This window comes from Aulonocara sp. 'chitande type north' Nkhata Bay, linkage group LG4 (assembly GCF_057382095.1).
Source record: "Aulonocara sp. 'chitande type north' Nkhata Bay isolate Kocher_YH1m ecotype deep benthic linkage group LG4, A_spYH_male_GT1.1, whole genome shotgun sequence".
Classification (NCBI taxonomy): Eukaryota; Metazoa; Chordata; class Actinopteri; order Cichliformes; family Cichlidae; genus Aulonocara; species Aulonocara sp. 'chitande type north' Nkhata Bay.
This window is the reverse complement of record NC_141347.1, coordinates 12,348,743-12,365,997: the sequence shown is the minus strand read 5'-3', so window position 1 is coordinate 12,365,997 and position 17,255 is coordinate 12,348,743. Positions and strand designations below refer to the sequence as shown.

At 42.4% G+C, this 17,255-nt stretch overlaps 2 pseudogenes; both read left to right on the top strand.

The window, feature by feature from the left end:
* Nucleotides 1-13: 13 nt before the first annotated feature.
* On the top strand, nucleotides 14-4,252 carry LOC147332059 (WW domain-binding protein 11-like; annotated as a pseudogene).
* Nucleotides 4,253-4,408: 156 nt separating this feature from the next.
* On the top strand, nucleotides 4,409-9,837 carry LOC147332058 (putative ATP-dependent RNA helicase DDX47; annotated as a pseudogene).
* The last annotated feature ends 7,418 nt before the right edge of the window (nucleotides 9,838-17,255 follow it).

Here is a 17,255-nt window from a genome sequence, read left to right as displayed (position 1 = left end):
ATATTCAATCCTGGGGGGTTTGGATTTCTCTTTCAGGACGTACGCAAAACGTGTTGCATTGCTTTTGGCACACGGAGGTGTGCGTGTGTGTAGGGCGTTGTGCCCTGTGAGTTTTTACTGAACAAAAGGTACAGTGAATTTTTCCCTCCTGTGCTGCTTTCGTTGCTAACGCGGGCCTAGCTATAAGTGCAAGCTAACGTTAGCCGCTAACCTGCCAGGCAAATGCTTTTGACCGGCATGATTTAACATATGTATGTATGTGTTACAAATGTTTGATTGGCTCTGTGGTGTTTATCAGCTCATTCAATAGTTTAATTGTGCAAAGAGCTTAGATAGTTTGACTCGTGCGTTGATTGTCAACTTTCTTATCTTCTTTGCTAATAATAGCTAACAGTAAAATTCTTTAAGGCGTGTATTGTAGATAGTTTGGTTAAACTGCCTTGATATCGAAGTTAGAATTAACAAAAAGGAGGCTGCAATTTGTCAAAAATGAATTCAAACATTGTTTAAAGTCTCAGTGATTCATAAATATGAGCTAAAAGTGTTATTTTTAGGTTGTGACAAAATCCGACTTATTCTTGAACGTACCACAAAATAACAACGTAAGGTTTCCTTTACAAGTCACTTCTCTTCTGTTTTGCTGTATTACATGGCAGCGTGAAGGAGACCTACCGTCACAATGGGGCGACGTTCAACCTCCTCCACCAAGAGTGGGAAGTTTATGAATCCCACCGACCAGGCCAGTAAGTGCTGATAACAAACTGACGCTAATTCAATCATGAATTGATCTGCTGGATATTGCTCAGTTGCTGATTAGATATAAAAATGGTCATTTCTTCCCCCCCTTCTACAGGAAAGGAGGCCAGAAAAAGGGAGTTAAAAAAGGTTAGAACCATTCACTTAAAAAAAAAAAGATATTTCTAAATATGCAATACAGGATAACAATACTGTGATAATATGATGGTAACATCGTTTTCATTTGGAAATATTAGAACAAGAAGCAGAGGATGATGGTGAGAGCAGCAGTCCTGAAGATGAAGGATCCCAGACAGATCATCAGAGACATGGAGAAGCTGGATGAGATGGGTGAGATGACAGGGCAGAGTTTATGCAATTTAGATGTTAGAGATATATTTAGTTGTAACTATTTAGTTGTATGTTTGCCACTTGTAGAGGACCTGAGCTTGTGGAACACATGTATCAGTAGATTAATGCTATATATAATTAGTGTGTGTATTTAAGTATTTCAGGCCTTTAGGTAACAGCAGAAAATCACAGTCAAAATCTGAATTCTACAATTAATTTGCTGCTTTTCTAATGAAAATAATTACTTTGTTTCTGAACAGAGTTCAACCCAGTTCAGCAGCCGTTGCTGAATGAGAAGGTGTTGCGGGACAAGAGGAAGAAGTTGCGTGAGACATTTGAGCGCATTGTTCGTCTGTACGAAAGAGAGAATCCTGAAACCTACAAAGAGCTACGCAAACTTGAACTGGACTATGAGACTAAAAGAGGGCAGCTGTCTCTTTATTTTGACTCAGTCAAGGTGTGTTGGAAACTACATGACAGTTTTGGGGGGCGGGGTTCCTCAGTTTATAATAATTCTTGCATAAATTGATGCAGGAATGAGAGGTATATTGTATGCACATTGTCCTCTTCTTGTTACACTATTTCTCCTTTGAACAGAGCCTTCCATTCCTGGATTTGAAAAGGACTCTGCAATGGATTTGGGGAGAGATCGGGACAGCGGGAGTGAGAGCGACAGAGATCAGGACGATATTGATGACGACAGCGACTCTGAAGACATCAGTGAAGAAGAGAGAGATGAAGGGGGAGATGGTGAACAGAGAATGCGCTTGGACAGGCAGGACGATGAGAGAGAACGAGAAGAAGATAGAGACAGAAGTGAAAGACATGGTGGTGAGTGTTTCTGACTGCTTCAACACATTTAAGCCTCAACTCACGTCTTTGTTGCCTTTATTTATCTCTTGATCTTATAACTGTTTCTATTCTGTTGTATTCCTGAATTTGTTATTATTTAACTACTGCAGGTCGTAGCGTACGTTTCGCAGATATGCCTGCAGAGGCACCCCGTGAAGGAAAAAGGAAGAAGAAGAGGGTTGTGAAGAAGACCAAGGCCATTACACCTCTGCAAGCCATGATGTTAAGGATGGCAGGTACTGTTAGTGCTAAGCACTTACTAAGCTAGTGCTCCTCACAGTGTCTTTTCTTTGTATGATGATATGCTATGCCATTTTTATTTGTTCATTTTTTGTCTTCAGGTCAGTCAGTTCCTGACGAGGAGGAAGAAGAAGAGGTAGAGGAAGAATACACAGATGAATCAGACAGCTCTGACATCGAGGACAGAGGCCCTCCAGGGGACAACCAGTCCCATCTCATGGCCAATCAGTGACTACCCCCTCCAGCTGGGACCACGGGACAGCAAGGGCCTCCACACATGCAAGGGCCACCGATGACAGGACCTCCACCACTTGGTCCACCTCCGGCACCACCAATGAGGCCTCCTGGTCCACCATCTGGCCCACCTCCTGGCCCCCCACCAGGTTCGCATTCTGATTAGCTAAAAGATTGATTGCTTCAACTCTGAAGTCATACTAGAATAATTTCCTGTGCCTGTTCTGTGGGGGTCTTCTACTTCTCTAAGTGTGAGTGCTCTGCATCGTTTTTTCAAAGAGATCTTCTGTTATCTTCAGGTGCTCCTCCGTTCTTGAGGCCTCCTGGCATGCCTGCAGGAATGAGGGCTCCAATGCCTCGGCTTCTGCCTCCTGGGCCTCCACCAGGTCGACCACCTGGTCCTCCACCAGGCCCCCCTCCTGGCCTTCCACCAGGCCCTCCACCACGTGGTCCACCTCCCAGATTACCACCCCCAGCACCACCAGGTAGGCACGTGTGTGGAGGCAATCTAAAGATATAAAATAGTGAGAACTTCTGTTGAATGCATTTCTCATTTATGTTTTTTTTTCTCCTTGTAGGTATCCCGCCTCCTCCCCCAAGAGCTGGAGGGCCTCCGCGTCCTCTTGCACCACCTCTGTCTCTCTTCCCTCCACCTCTCAATTCCAATGTGCTGAGTGCTCCTCCAAACATTGTTCAGCGACAAAAAGGCTCAGGATCCAGCCAGGACGGTTTACAGACCAACCTGCAACCCCCTGCCATGCCCATGCGACCTGGTGTCATGCAGATGCCCCCTCCGCCTGGGACAGCTGCTGCCTCCACAGGCACCAATCCGGGCAGCAATCCCCCCAGCCATCACCACCCTCCCACCATCGAAAAACGCGCAAACATCACCTCTGTCGCAGCTGCAGGAGGCAACCTGGCAGCAGGTGCCGGTGCAGGCGGGGCTACCATCTCTGCCAAACCTCAAATTATCAATCCCAAGGCAGAGGTGACCCGCTTTGTGCCCACAGCGCTGAGGGTGCGTAGGGACAAGGTTGGAACAATGCCAGGAGCAGCACCTGGGCCCATGGAGAAAGCAGGGGGTTCTGTTGGAGGAAGGAGGGGAGATGAAGGTGTGGGAGGAGGCCAGTGGCAGAAACAGCACAGCACAGCAACAGCTCCTATGGGCGTGGCCAATCCATCACAGATGGGTGCTGTGTCTCAGCCCAACATGAAGACTAAAGACCAGGTGTATGAAGCCTTTATGAGGGAGATGGAGGGACTCCTCTAAGACTCGGGAGCGTACTGCCGATAATGATGATCAGTGTGGCAAGCTGAACAACAGCAGTGTGTTTGTTTTGTGTTTTCTGTGCAGAGTTATAGAGGTAGCCGTCTTCAAACTTTCAGCTAGAATCAGTTTGTCTGTCACCTACCAGTGAAAGGCCACTACACCCTCAGCTTTGTTCTCTACAGGCTCATATTCATTTGATCTGGGTTAGATTTTTGTTGCATCAACAAGAATGTGCATTTCAAAAAGAGTAAGAAATCTGTTTATTTTACTGGGTAACTTGCATAGTCAATTCAAGAGAAGAACACTATGCTCTGCACAGAAGTGCTTTTTCACATCCAGCATATTGTTTTGTTTTTTTTGTCTTGTTTTTTAACTCTGAAATTGTTTTTCTTCCAACCACCTGTTTGCAACTTGACCTTAGAAGCAATCTTGTATTACTTTTTTCTGTTTTTTTTATTGCAGATCTCCTAACATAAAAATAGTTATAGAATGTTTTCCAACCACTGACAACAGTAAAAGTGTAAAACTGTTTGATCTTCAGCCAAATAAAAACTCAAAAAACTGGTTTAATCTTGTTTCAGTGTGAATCAATCCGCGACAGAAATTCCCATGTCGTATTTTTAGCCAATCACTGGCGTTTTCGGTCGTAAACACAAACTTCCATCATCCACTGCGGCTTAAGCTCGAACTCGTTTCCGCATCTGCGCAGTGCGGAACTGACGACACGTTGGGGCGAAAAGCATGGCGGACGAGGAGAGCGTGAAGCCAAACACATACGAAACACGAAATTTCGAGCAGCGATGAAGGAAGCGATCACGGTGATGGCGGAGAAAACGACGAGACGGTGAAGAGCTTCAAGGATCTGGTAGGTTTGCTTCAGCGAGTGAAGGAAAAGAGTCAGGCACATTAACACGGAGAGACCACTGCTGTTCGAGTTAGCTACAACTCCGCTGTGTTATGTAAACCTCATTTTATCCTTTTAAATATGAATGGGATATGTCTGTGAGACATATACGGCGCTAGTACACAATTACGATCGTGTTACAAAGATTTCTACCTTTTGTCTGCTTCCGACAGGGTGTTACTGATGTCCTATGCGAGGCTTGTGATCAGCTGGGATGGAAGAGCCCCACGAAGATCCAGATAGAAGCTATACCGGTGGCTCTGCAAGGTGAGAAATCACGCTTACCTCTTTCTGTCAGTTTTACTCAAGTAACAGTACATGATCACACGGAACAACCATACGCACATTTTTGGACATCAGGAAAAATACAACCCTTCTGGAATAAAATTCTTTTCGCTCTGCGGGAAATATTTAGTTATGTAATTCCAACGATTGTTTCAGATCCTCTACTTGGATCATCTTAGAGGCCATTTGCGTCCATGCTGTTTAAGTCCCCTAAGGTTTTAAACAATGAGCTGTAGACAATGGGTGGTTGTTGTTGAGGAGATCCTTGTGATGGACAAACTCGCATACAGACAGAAAAAGAAAGAAGAAAACTTTCTACAAGACTGGGACAAATGTTTATTATACAAAGTGAAGAAAGGACATGAATAAATTGAATTATTAAAAGAGGCAGATTTACTCCGACACTACCAGCCCCTGAATGTTCAAATATTCATGAACTTGTTTTTATATGTTTTTGTATGGCTACTTTTCAGCTTTGTTTTGGCATTAGCATAGCCACCATTTGTGCATCATTGTACTAGACCATCAAAAAAACTAGTTGAAGTAACAATGACAGCAAATATCCTGTTAATCAGAGATGATGGGCTAAATGCATGGCCCAGGGATTTGAAATCTGAAATCTCAGCAGAGGATTGGAAATCAGTTTGTGCTCAAATTCATACCGTGATTACACACCTCATATCTGTACGTGTAACATATGAAACTTCTCCATATTTCTCTGTGAATCATTACGATTTAACATGGACTGAAGCTAAAGGAGCAGCGCTTCAGTCTGAATCTCAGGACTTGTTTAAATCTCTAAAGGTTAAAGTGCGTAACATTTCTTGTCTCCTTGTGACCTGCAGGGAAGGATGTTATTGGCCTGGCGGAGACTGGTTCAGGAAAGACCGGTGCCTTCGCTCTGCCTATCCTCCAGTCGCTGCTGGCCTCCCCCCAGAGGCTTCACACACTTGTTCTCACCCCCACTAGAGAGTTGGCATTTCAGATCTCTGAGCAGTTTGAGGCCCTGGGCTCCAGTATCGGCGTTAAGTGCGGTACGTGTCCTTGAAAGGTGAGGCGGCTTGCAGTAGTGCGGGAGGCTCTGTGCTCTAAATCCGTCTGTCTTCCGTTGCAGCCGTGATAGTTGGTGGAATCGACATGATGTCCCAGTCCCTGGTGTTAGCGAAAAAGCCTCACATCGTTATTGGTAAGACTTTACCTTTAAGAGCGTTGCATATTTTTCACACTTCACACGTCTGCTTATGTTCACCCACTGTTGTAATGTTTGTATCCTTTATAAACTGATTTTGATGATATACTTTTAAGTAAAAAAATCGTTTTGTTTTTTTCCAGCCACGCCCGGTCGTTTGATCGATCACCTCGAGAACACAAAGGGCTTCTCTCTACGAGCGCTGAAGTTCCTGGTCATGGATGAAGCAGACAGAATCCTCAACATGGACTTCGAAACTGAGGTCAGTAGCTTCCTATTGGTAGGAGACTCACTATAGCACCTCAGCCACATCCTCCTCAGTGTGCTGTTAAATGGCAGGCTCAAAGGTTATTGATGAAAGCATTTTAAAGTGAATGTGACAACCTTTATGGCAGTTTAAATCCAAAAAGTGAAATTTACCTAAACTTCGCATTACTGGCCGTAAGCTGGTAAAAACCCAAGTTGACGTATATTTTTTTGGTTGACAGTGGAGCATTTTGAAAGATTACAAATAGCTGATAGGCTGAGCTTTAAATTAAAAACCTGCTGGCTACGGGCTCCACACCTCCAACGCCTCAGGCTAGATTTGCGCCTGTGACGTGTCCATTTGTGAAGCTCTTTGCCTATAAACAGAGAAGGTTTTCGAGAATTTAACCTGTACAAATTTCAAGAAGCATGTAGCTGATGTAAACTGTCATTTTTATACCTATTATTATTTATTTTTTTACCAGGTGGATAAAATCTTGAAGGTGATCCCAAGAGAAAGACGCACTTTCTTGTTCTCGGCTACCATGACCAAAAAGGTATCTTTGTGTTCTTCTCTCTTTGTCGACTCTAGATGACGGAGAATGTTAGTCGCGTTTCTTTTAGCCGTCCTTGTCCTGCACATTATGGGGGACAGTAATAAGCAGCTGCCAGAGTAGCCTTTGCCTGACCTTCTGTCATATGTTTACAGGTCCAGAAACTAGAGAGAGCAGCTTTGAAAGATCCTGTGAAGTGCGCGGTGTCTACGAAATACTCCACAGTAGACAAACTGCAGCAGTACTACATCTTTATACCATCTAAGTACAAGGTAGGGTGCACACGTGTACATGTGCTGACCATGTGCTGACAGTTGTGTTTGTGACCTGCTGAAGCTGTTTTATATTCAGTAAGTTTAGCTCTTGGTTTTGCCAACAGGACTGCTACCTGGTTTCCATCCTGAACGAGCTGGCCGGGAACTCCTTTATTATTTTCTGCAGCACGTGTAACACAGCCCAGCGGGTGGCGCTGTTGTTGAGGAACCTCGGCATCACTGCTATCCCTCTACATGGGCAGATGAGTCAGGTAAAGCTTCAGAGACTCGGTTGAGTATAAGGATTTAACCTGAGATGTTAGCATTCATTATAGTGCCTGCTGCTCTGTCAGCATTACCTACGCATACTATAAAACCCTGTAAACAGTTTGGTTTATGATCACACTTGCAACACATGCTAAAGTCATGCTTAATTAACTTTACATGCAAGTTAGTGTACTTTTTGTACCATTTGGAAACATCTGGAAGTCATTGTCATGGTCTGCAGTTTACCATAAGCAGTCTACAATCAAATCTACATTCAAATCAGGCTGCAGTTCACTTAAATGTTTGAATAGAGCTCTTTGCACCATCTAAGATGCTGTTTTTGTAGACCAAGAAAAATTTCTTTCACTCATGAATGAAAGTGAATGTTGACCAGCTTTGGTCCCGTTTGGCTGGATGTCAGCCCTCTTTCTGGTTTTGTGGCATTACAGCAAATGTGACCTAATGTATGATATGAGTTGTGTGTAAATATGCACACAGACATTTATCAAATGGAGTTTTTAAGGAAGTGAAAGTTTTCCCTTTTTCTTTCTGGTGGATACTGTGATGTGATCTGGATCTTCCTTCCTTCGCCGTGCAGAATAAACGTCTTGGAGCTCTGAACAAGTTCAAGTCCAAGTCTCGGTCGGTGCTGCTGGCGACTGACGTGGCATCCAGAGGACTGGATATTCCTCATGTCGACTGCGTCATCAACTATGACATTCCCACTCACTCTAAGGTACCGAGGCGCTGATAATCATGTTGGTGGTGCGTTTGATGATTTATTTCACTTCACCGATGAGCTGATCTGTGGATGTGTTTGATCCTACAGGACTATATTCACAGGGTTGGCCGAACAGCCAGAGCAGGACGATCTGGAAAATCCATCACTTTCGTCACTCAGTAAGAAGGGCCTTTTTATTGTCACCAGTCATTCCATATACAATAACATCTCTGCTTTGTTTCCACTTATTGCCATTTTTATACCATTTTGACATGGTTGAGTAAGTTGTGCAATACTGTGGTTTGGAGAGGAAGGTCACTGCAGCAAGTAAATGTGTCTGGTGTCCATATAACCATAGGTATGATGTGGAGCTTTTCCAGCGAATTGAAAGCTTGATTGGGAAGAAACTTCCAGCCTTTCCAACCCAAGAGGAGGAAGTGATGATGCTGGTGGAGAGGGTGAGCGAGGCCCAGAGATTTGCCAAAATAGTAAGTCATCCTGTCTTTATTGTGTCTTTTCTCTGTATTTGTCAGGTATAGCCTAAAATTTGAAGAAGAAAAAAACATGCTGTGTGAAAACAATGGTGCATAAACCCGTCTGAGCCTGCCTGGCCAATGCATCAGTATTTAGTGGTATGTTTCTACATGAGGTGATTTGAGCTTTGTGACACAGTGTGTTATCCTCTTGAAATCAGCCATCAGAAGATGGATACAGCGTGGTCATAAACAGATGGACATGATCAGACAGGCTGTGGTGTATGAACAGTAAACAGTTGGTGCTAAGGATCCCAAAGTGTGCTGGAAAAATATCCCCAAAACCATTACACCACCAGCAACCTGAGCTGTTGATAAAATGTCGTTTATGCCAACTGTTACCATCCTATCCAATTGTGGCAGCAGAAATCAACACTCATCACACAAGGCAACATTTTTCCAATCTTCTGTTGTCCTTCTGTTTCATGAGACCATGCAGCTTCTAGCTTCAGTTCCTTGTTTTTAGCTGACCAGAGCAGCACTCTGTGTGGTCTTCTGCTGCCGCAGGTCATCTGCTTCAAGTTTCGAAGCAGATGACCAGAGAACTGACCACACTGGATATTTGCATTAACAGGCAGGTGTAGGTGGTAAAGTTGTTGGGGAGTGTAATGATTTAAATGTAACCATATATTTAAAAGAGCAATGACTGCAAGCATAAACTAAAAGTTACGAACAAATGTTTGAAACTTGGCTAAACCTTGGCTAATTTCTTCAAAAATACATATTTAGAAATGTTTGATTTTTTAAAATTAAACTTGTTCCATCTTGACCTAAAATGCCTGTATATAGAATATAGTCAGCTATTAGTGTAGATGAACATTAAGAAAACGTTTGTGTTCCCCAGGAAATGAAGGAGCAAGGCGACAAAAGGAAAAGGCCTAAAAGAGGGGACGGAGACGATGATGACACGGAACAGGCGACCGGCGTGAGGAAGAAGGTTAAAGGAGGAGGAGGAGGAGGAGGAGGAGAGAAGAAGCGTGGCGGAGGAGCCTGGAGGGGCGGACGCTGAAGAGCCCCAACATTAACAGACTGTACAGAACTATGACATACAACGCCTTTACCGTCTTTTGAAACTTTCATTGTTATGACACGTTTTCCACTGCTTCCTTAGTAAAGTGAATGACTATTTAATTACAGAAAACACATGTTTTTCTCGCCCCTGGTGACATGTTTCCATTTGTAATAAAACTCAAGAAGTCGCACGATTGTGTGAGCTGGTGCCGCTGCTGATGTTGCTTTCAGACACAAGAGGGAGCTGTTTCAGTCAAAAGCCACGTTATGTTTTATTAAGAAGTACTTAACCCTTCTTGTTTTCTAGCTTTTTTGTTTAGAAAACATGTGAGGTATTAGACAACAATAACAATGCGTGGCAAATTGAGGCGGTTTTATAATGCATGCAAGCAGCAGTTGCAATAGTTATTATGTTTTGGGTTTTTTTTATGCTTGTCAGTGGTTTGCAGCAAATTGGGGGGTTGGTTTGTTCCAGCCAATAGTGGAGAAGGGCAGAGAAAGACCGCAAAGCGAGAGCCCAATCGCTTCTAGGCTGCATGTAGTGGGTGTGCAGTGCCTAGATATTTGTGGGATAGATCTTAAAAGGTATCCACCGCAGCATAATGCCCGACAGTGTATTCATTATTGCTGCCTTCATTAATGCCATTGAGGGGATTCTGACAGGCGTGAAGGCACGCACATAAAAATTTATTAGCGGCTGAATCCTGACAAGAGTGCGACAGTGTGGCGTATTGATCTGCGCGATCACTTTCTAGTGCGCACAGTCCACCGTAGGCGGGAGCAGCGGTGGTCAAGCCTGCTCTCTTTAGGAGGGGCCCCAGTGTGGAGGCAGCACTGTGCACTGTGGTGCATACCGAAGCCCAGATACATGCCTGCATTTCTCTTGTGGCTAGCAGCTGTATAGTTGCGTTCAGGGTCGAATCAGGGGGAGCTTTGTGAACAGGTTCTGACTGCTGCAGGTAAGTTTGCTCGCGCCAGCCGCGAGGGCGAAGAACGATGGGGCGCGTGGTGATTATTACGGCGTCAGTGAGTGAGCAGCCTCCGGGATAGGGGATGGAGGTCGCTCTGGAAACTTACTTTGGCTGTAGTCTTTATTTGAGTAGCGGGGTTCAAAATCCACCGCTCGGCGTCATAAGCGCTCTGGTTGACCTCGAGGACTCTTTCTCTTTTTTCTCTCACCATAGAAACGTGTTAATTGGTAACACCTGAACTCTTAATACGTAACAGAAAAAGTGCAGACTGTGGTAAGCTAGCTTTATGACTCTTTCTTTTGGCTCATGACAATAATTTTCCAGCAAGTACCAGTCCACAGGAGGGGTCTCCAATAACCATGGGGGAACCACAGAGAACACTACTGCAGGACATATTTTAAGTTCATACACCTGACACTCCTTAGCCCACTGATTCCCCACCTTTCCAAAATGAGCCTTCTGACTTCTTCCATACTCCCAGCATTCCAAAAGTACCTCCTTTGTGGGATGTGCGTCACCATGACCACCAAGATGAACCCAGTAATTCACCGACACTTGCTTCCTCCTAAGATTTAGGGGCATTTCTCCCATCTCCACCTGTAGGGCACCGACTGGAGACGTCTTAAAAGCTCCACAGCATACTCTAAGGGCTTTCAATTGCAGAACATCCAAACGTCTCAACACAGAAGGAGCTGCTGAACCATATGCCACACACCCATAATCAAAGACCGACCTAATTAATGCCTGGTAAAGTCTTTTCAAAGCAGAAGAGCTCGCTCCCCAACCCCTCCCAGCTACACACCTCATAACATTAATAACTTTGTTGCATTTGGTTTCAATCCGATCAATATGCTCCCACCATGTCAGTCTCGAATCAAACACAACACCTAAGTACTTAAAAGAGCTCACTTTCCCAATTACCTTGTCATACAGTGTCAATGTGAAAGTCTCACTCACTTTTCTTTTGGTAAAGAACATCACTTTTGTTTTTTCCACCGAAAACCTGAATCCCCAGTCAAATCCCCACTCAACCACCATATTCACAGCCTCCTGAACCTTGCCCACTAGGTGCTCAATATTTCTTCCTTTTTTCCATAACACACCATCATCAGCGAACAAAGACCTCCCAATTCCCTCAGGAACATCAGAAAAAACATCATTGATCATTATAACAAAAAGCAGGGGACTAATCGCACTGCCCTGTGGCGTTCCATTCTCAACCATGCACTGATTAGAAATTGTAGACCCAATTTGCACTTGGATCTTCCTACCAGATAAAAAGTCTTGGACCCAATTGAATGTCCTGCCACCAATACCCAACTTATGCAACTTGATTAAAAGCCCATCCCTCCACAACATATCATATGCCTTTTCTATGTCAAAAAACACTACCAAAACAGACTCTTTATTGGCCTGCGCTTTCCTAATGTAGAGAGTTGAGAATAGCTCTCTAGTAGAATCTGGTATCAGAAATAAACTGGGGAAAACAGCCCCCCCCCCCCCCCCCCCCCCCCCAAAGGTTTTTGTTGTGATTGTATTTTTGTACCTGTCATTTAAAATGCTATCCTACATCCAGCCGCTAGAGGGCGCATTACGCGCAGTGGTATCGAGTAGCGTTTTGGGGCACAGAGGAAGAATAAACCTTCCTGTTGTGAAACTGACATCAACTCAACCTGTGTCCCTTTTTCTATTCTTTATCACAGGTTAGTAAATGCATTTAAATGAATGTATACTGCAGACCTTACAAACGGACGATGTTGTTTATGTGGGTAATGAGCGCAACTCGCTAAAGAAATGGATTCGTTCTGAGTTGTGTCTGAATTGTGGGTTAAGGCTGCAGGCTAAATGATGCTAATGCTAGCGGACTTGGCTAATGTGGAATACTGAGTGTGTGTGTGGGGGAGCTAATCTGACCTGTGAGAGACTTCTGGACTGTGAACTAGTAATGTATTATGCACTCTGATAAATGGGTTTTATACTATGTTTTATTCTTCTGGTTGATGTTGTGGTTTAATACAAAGACATTTATAAAGTGTTATAAGGAAACTGTTTGATCAATGCTGACTGCATAGTAGTAGTGAACGCTGTTAAAGGAGCATTGCACTCTATATAGTTGTAGGTTGTATAAGAACAGTGAATATTAGGGGTGCAACGATACACAAAATTCACGGTTCGGTTCGATACTTTGGTGTCACGGTTCAATATTTTTTCGATACAAAAAAAATGTTCATGCCTTTTTAATTTGTCATTTATTAAAATTATAAATATATATTTTAACTCAAAAGTACAGTTTTTAAATTTAACCCTAACCCTTGTGCGTGTTTTTTATTTTGACAGCGAATGCGCACCTGCGGACCACTTATGTGCAGCCCCGGTTATATAGCTCGTCATATTGCAGCCACAGAAATTATTTTGTCCATGAAACCATAAAGCTGCACTTTCTTTTTGCCTTATAGTCTGATTTGTCATAACTTCTCCGTTTTGTGGTAAGCTTTTCTTTGGCTGTCACTTCTTCACCCTGACCTGTCTTATTTGGCTCAGCAGAACTAAAATATATATCCTGCCGCTTTTACACGCTCACTCACATAAGCTCAGCGATTCTCTGCGCGATCAACCTCTCACATGTTTAAGCTTGCTGCGGGAGATTTCACTTGTCATGTTTGCATAGTAAGCTAACGATTGATAAGACGATGTCAGAGGAATTGGTGCACAAATTATCATCACTCACGGATCAGTGCTGTCGCTCTCTATACACAGTTCGCACGATTGCAAAGTGAAAGCAAAAAAACAAGCGCAAATTCAAACGCGATTTCAATATGTCACATATTGACAGTGGCTCACCGATGCCAATGACATAATTACCCAGCTACATTTCTGAAAGAATGCAAAAGCATTGACATATATTTTCCCTTCCTACAATAGCCCGACGGGCAGGGAAGAGATAGATTTTGGTAGCCCGACTGAAAAAATCGCTAGCCCCGGGACGTCGGGCTAGCGATATTGCGAGCCCTGTATCTGATTGAGGAATCACTCATCTTTGGAAAAGAGAGTTTATTACAGAGAAATGTCTCTTTCCAAAATAAAAGCTATACTATCCACTTCTTCTGGGCTATATTCTCAGCAGCATATTAAACAGCTGTCTAAATGACTCGGCTAAAGTTAGTAGCATGCTTGCTTGTTTTTGTCTGCTTCCACTTGTCTTTGCACTAGGATGATGTCGGCGTAAATGTGCAGTCATATTCGTTGTGTTCCCACTAGTGCTTTCAGGTTAATCTCGTTGAAATGACCTTAACGCCACAACACGGCAAATCTCCGTTAACGAGCTACCGCCGATCGCCCCGTGCATGGGGCTAGACGGCCAACACGTTAACGAGCTAACTGCGCTAACACACTAGTTCCCACCCATGTAATTGAGCATTGCATGGCACATCCAACATACTGTTTTACTTTAGTCCATGACTCGCTTACCTTCAGGGTCATACGTCACATGAAAACCAAAATAATTCCAAACGCCAGATCTAAATGAGGGTGGCGGAGGTCCATGTTGCAAGGAGAGCTTAACTTCTGTCTCGCTAGCTTGCCCTGCGCTCTTCCTTCTGATGATGCTGTCTGTGTTGAGCGCTCAGTGGATCTGCGCTCGACAGTGCAGCCTAGGCGGAGTAGTCGAACGCAGATTCACTGAGCGCTCAACACAGACAGCATCGTCAGAAGGAAAGTTGATAAAATAAATTACAAATGTTGTATTGTTCGATACATATGCGTACCAAACCGAAAGCACTGTATCGAACGGTTCAATATCGATACGAATATCGTTGCACCCCTAGTGAATATGTTTGTTTTATGTCAAAGACATTATTTTCTTGTAAAGAGTAAAATAGCTATATTTTAAAAAACAGAAGTTACATTGTCAGTACAGTGGAAATACATTTCACATAAATAATTTAGTGCTGAACAAGAATTAAAATGTTTAAAAATGAGTTAATTTTATGATGTTTGTAAATGTAGTTAAAAATGAAGTACAGAGTACACTATTGTGTTTTGTTTATCTTTGTAAAACAAATGTGTTTATTGTGATACATTGTGGATCTGATATTATCAATGGATTTAAGCAACATTTTGTTTATGTTTTGTCAAAGTTGTATTGAGAGATTTATACAGTCTCTAGCTCAGGGAACTGTGGCCATGTATGGTAAACCGGACTGAAGCATAAGGCCATTTCTTTGCAGTTAGTATGGTGATATCTGAAGCTGTTCTAAGCTGTTGTGAAGAATAAACCTTCCTGTTGTGAAACTGACATCAGCTCAACGTGTGTCCCTTTTTCTATTCTTTATCACAGCACCACACATTGTTGAACAGGAAACCAGTTGCCCCTCTGGTCATCATCTTAGGGAGGCAACACAAGCAACGTGCCGTTATCGATCACATCCACCCCACTAAAAAGCTGAGGATCTGCAGTTTCTGCTACAAGAATATTAATGAAGAGAAGTTTCGCGACAGGGGAGACAGCGCCGGGAAAAGCAGCTCAGAGGAGGAAGAGTTTTGTCCTTCTGAGGAAAATGAGAAAGTGGAGGAAGGAGAGATAGGGATCTATTCTCCCAGCAACTGGCTGGACACCAAAAACGGGACTTGGGAACGGCTGAGCATTTATGATTACCCAAAGTCAATACCATCACAGTAGCCAATAAACTGCAACAAAGACGCTTTTGAATGGATTCAGATTACACAAAGTTGATTTTCTTACATGAAGTTACATAAATGTAAAGATAAATGTGACGACGTATTATTTGTTTGTGTCTATTTGTGTTTTAATCTTAGGCTGTACACGCAACAATTTGCACTGTAAATAACAAATCAGGAGTGAGTCGAAAAAATCATTTTAAAAAGACAAGAATATATCATCTTTGTACATATTCAGTGCCATTAACCATGCTAGTTAAATGAATAATGCTCCATCTGCCTGTCACTTTGCTGCTGGAACAGCTGAATTTCACAATAAAGGATATTTCTATTCCAAAAAGCACTGTCTTCTCCCTGTGCATGTGACTCTGAATGCACGTTTCTTTGTTTGAATGCATGTAAAGTATTTGCATCCAGTATCTGCTCTTTTGCTGCTCCTTAACCTCAACAATAAAGTGCAGATAATCAATTTGTGAGAGATGTTATTACAACACTGAAATCTCATCATTTAGTAATAAGTCCTCTGTTTAGCCCTCAGAGTCTTATTGGAGCATATTACAGTGTTTTCTTTTACTTCTGTGACTTTTTGGGGTTTTTATTGTGCAAGTCAAGGTCAGTGAAGTAACCGTATATAGTTCCTCACCCACTTAGGGTATACATTTTTCCAATAAGCATGTATATAAAAACCATTCGGGAAAACACACAGAACCTTTACAGCACCATTGATTTATCATCATTTTTCTTCTCACTGGCATTTTTCATAAATATAACATACAAACATACATATCAAACTGTAGCACGTCCTAGTGTTACAGTACTTGATGACGCTGCTATAATAATGCGGTAATAACAGAATGTGGCTAAACATTTACACTTCTTTTCAAAGATTTAAGTTCATTCTAGTTAACTCTCTGAATCGAGCACATCCTAATACAGTAGACAGCTCCAAAACAAAAGCGAGTACATTTTTGAGTCAGTCAGCCAGTTTTGAAAGAACAGTAAATCGACTGAAAGCAAAATACTGATGTAGAAATTGTAACTATGTAACAAGAAGTAGACAAATTGCCTTCTAACTAGTGGTGGTTTCGTCAGAAATTTACTGACGTTACTTTACTGACTGCTTATTTTCAAAAGTAGTTAGTTACTCAGTTACTTAGTTACTTTTTAAAAACATGATACACAACCTGAATAGGCAATAAAGCAATAGACCTTTCAGCCCAATTCTACTTTTTCTGCATAATACATCATACAAAATGTAATCAAATAAAAAAGTCTCTTTTCAAAACTTGTTTTATTAGTTTTAATCTTTTAACTTTGTGCACATTGCATCAAGCAAAAATTAAATTATATGCAACAGTCTTTGACAATTAAACCTATTTTCTGCATATTCCAGAATATAAAATAAGATATATTTTTTTCTGTTTACACTCACTCTTTCAAATAGATGCAAGTAAAACACTCCCTTACTTTACTCATTACTTGAAAAAAGTAATCGGATTACAATGATACATTACTTGTAATGTGTTACTGCCCATCTCTGATGATGACAAGTGTGTGAGTAGCTAAGGCCAAAAACACCCAGTTTCCTGAATTCTTGAAGAACGCTGAAGTTTGAAATACTTCAGGCTGATCGAGCTGATGCAGTGATCTCACTGCATTATCTGCCACATAACCTGATCTTTGCTGATTGACTGGAAGAAATTCACCTGGTTCTACGAAATCACAGTGAGTCATAACGAGGTCAATGTTGATGTCCATTTAAGTTACCAAAAATGGCTCCTTGTGCAGTGAAGGGTTTATTAGACTGAGAGGCAAACTGCTTCTCGCTCAGTCACGTGGAATGGTTTCCACAGAACCCATTTAATATCAGCACTAGTACTGATATACTGGTCAACACAGAGCATGAAGTACAAATAAATACTTGTTGGTTTAAGAAAAAATACACGAATCCCTTTTGAGAA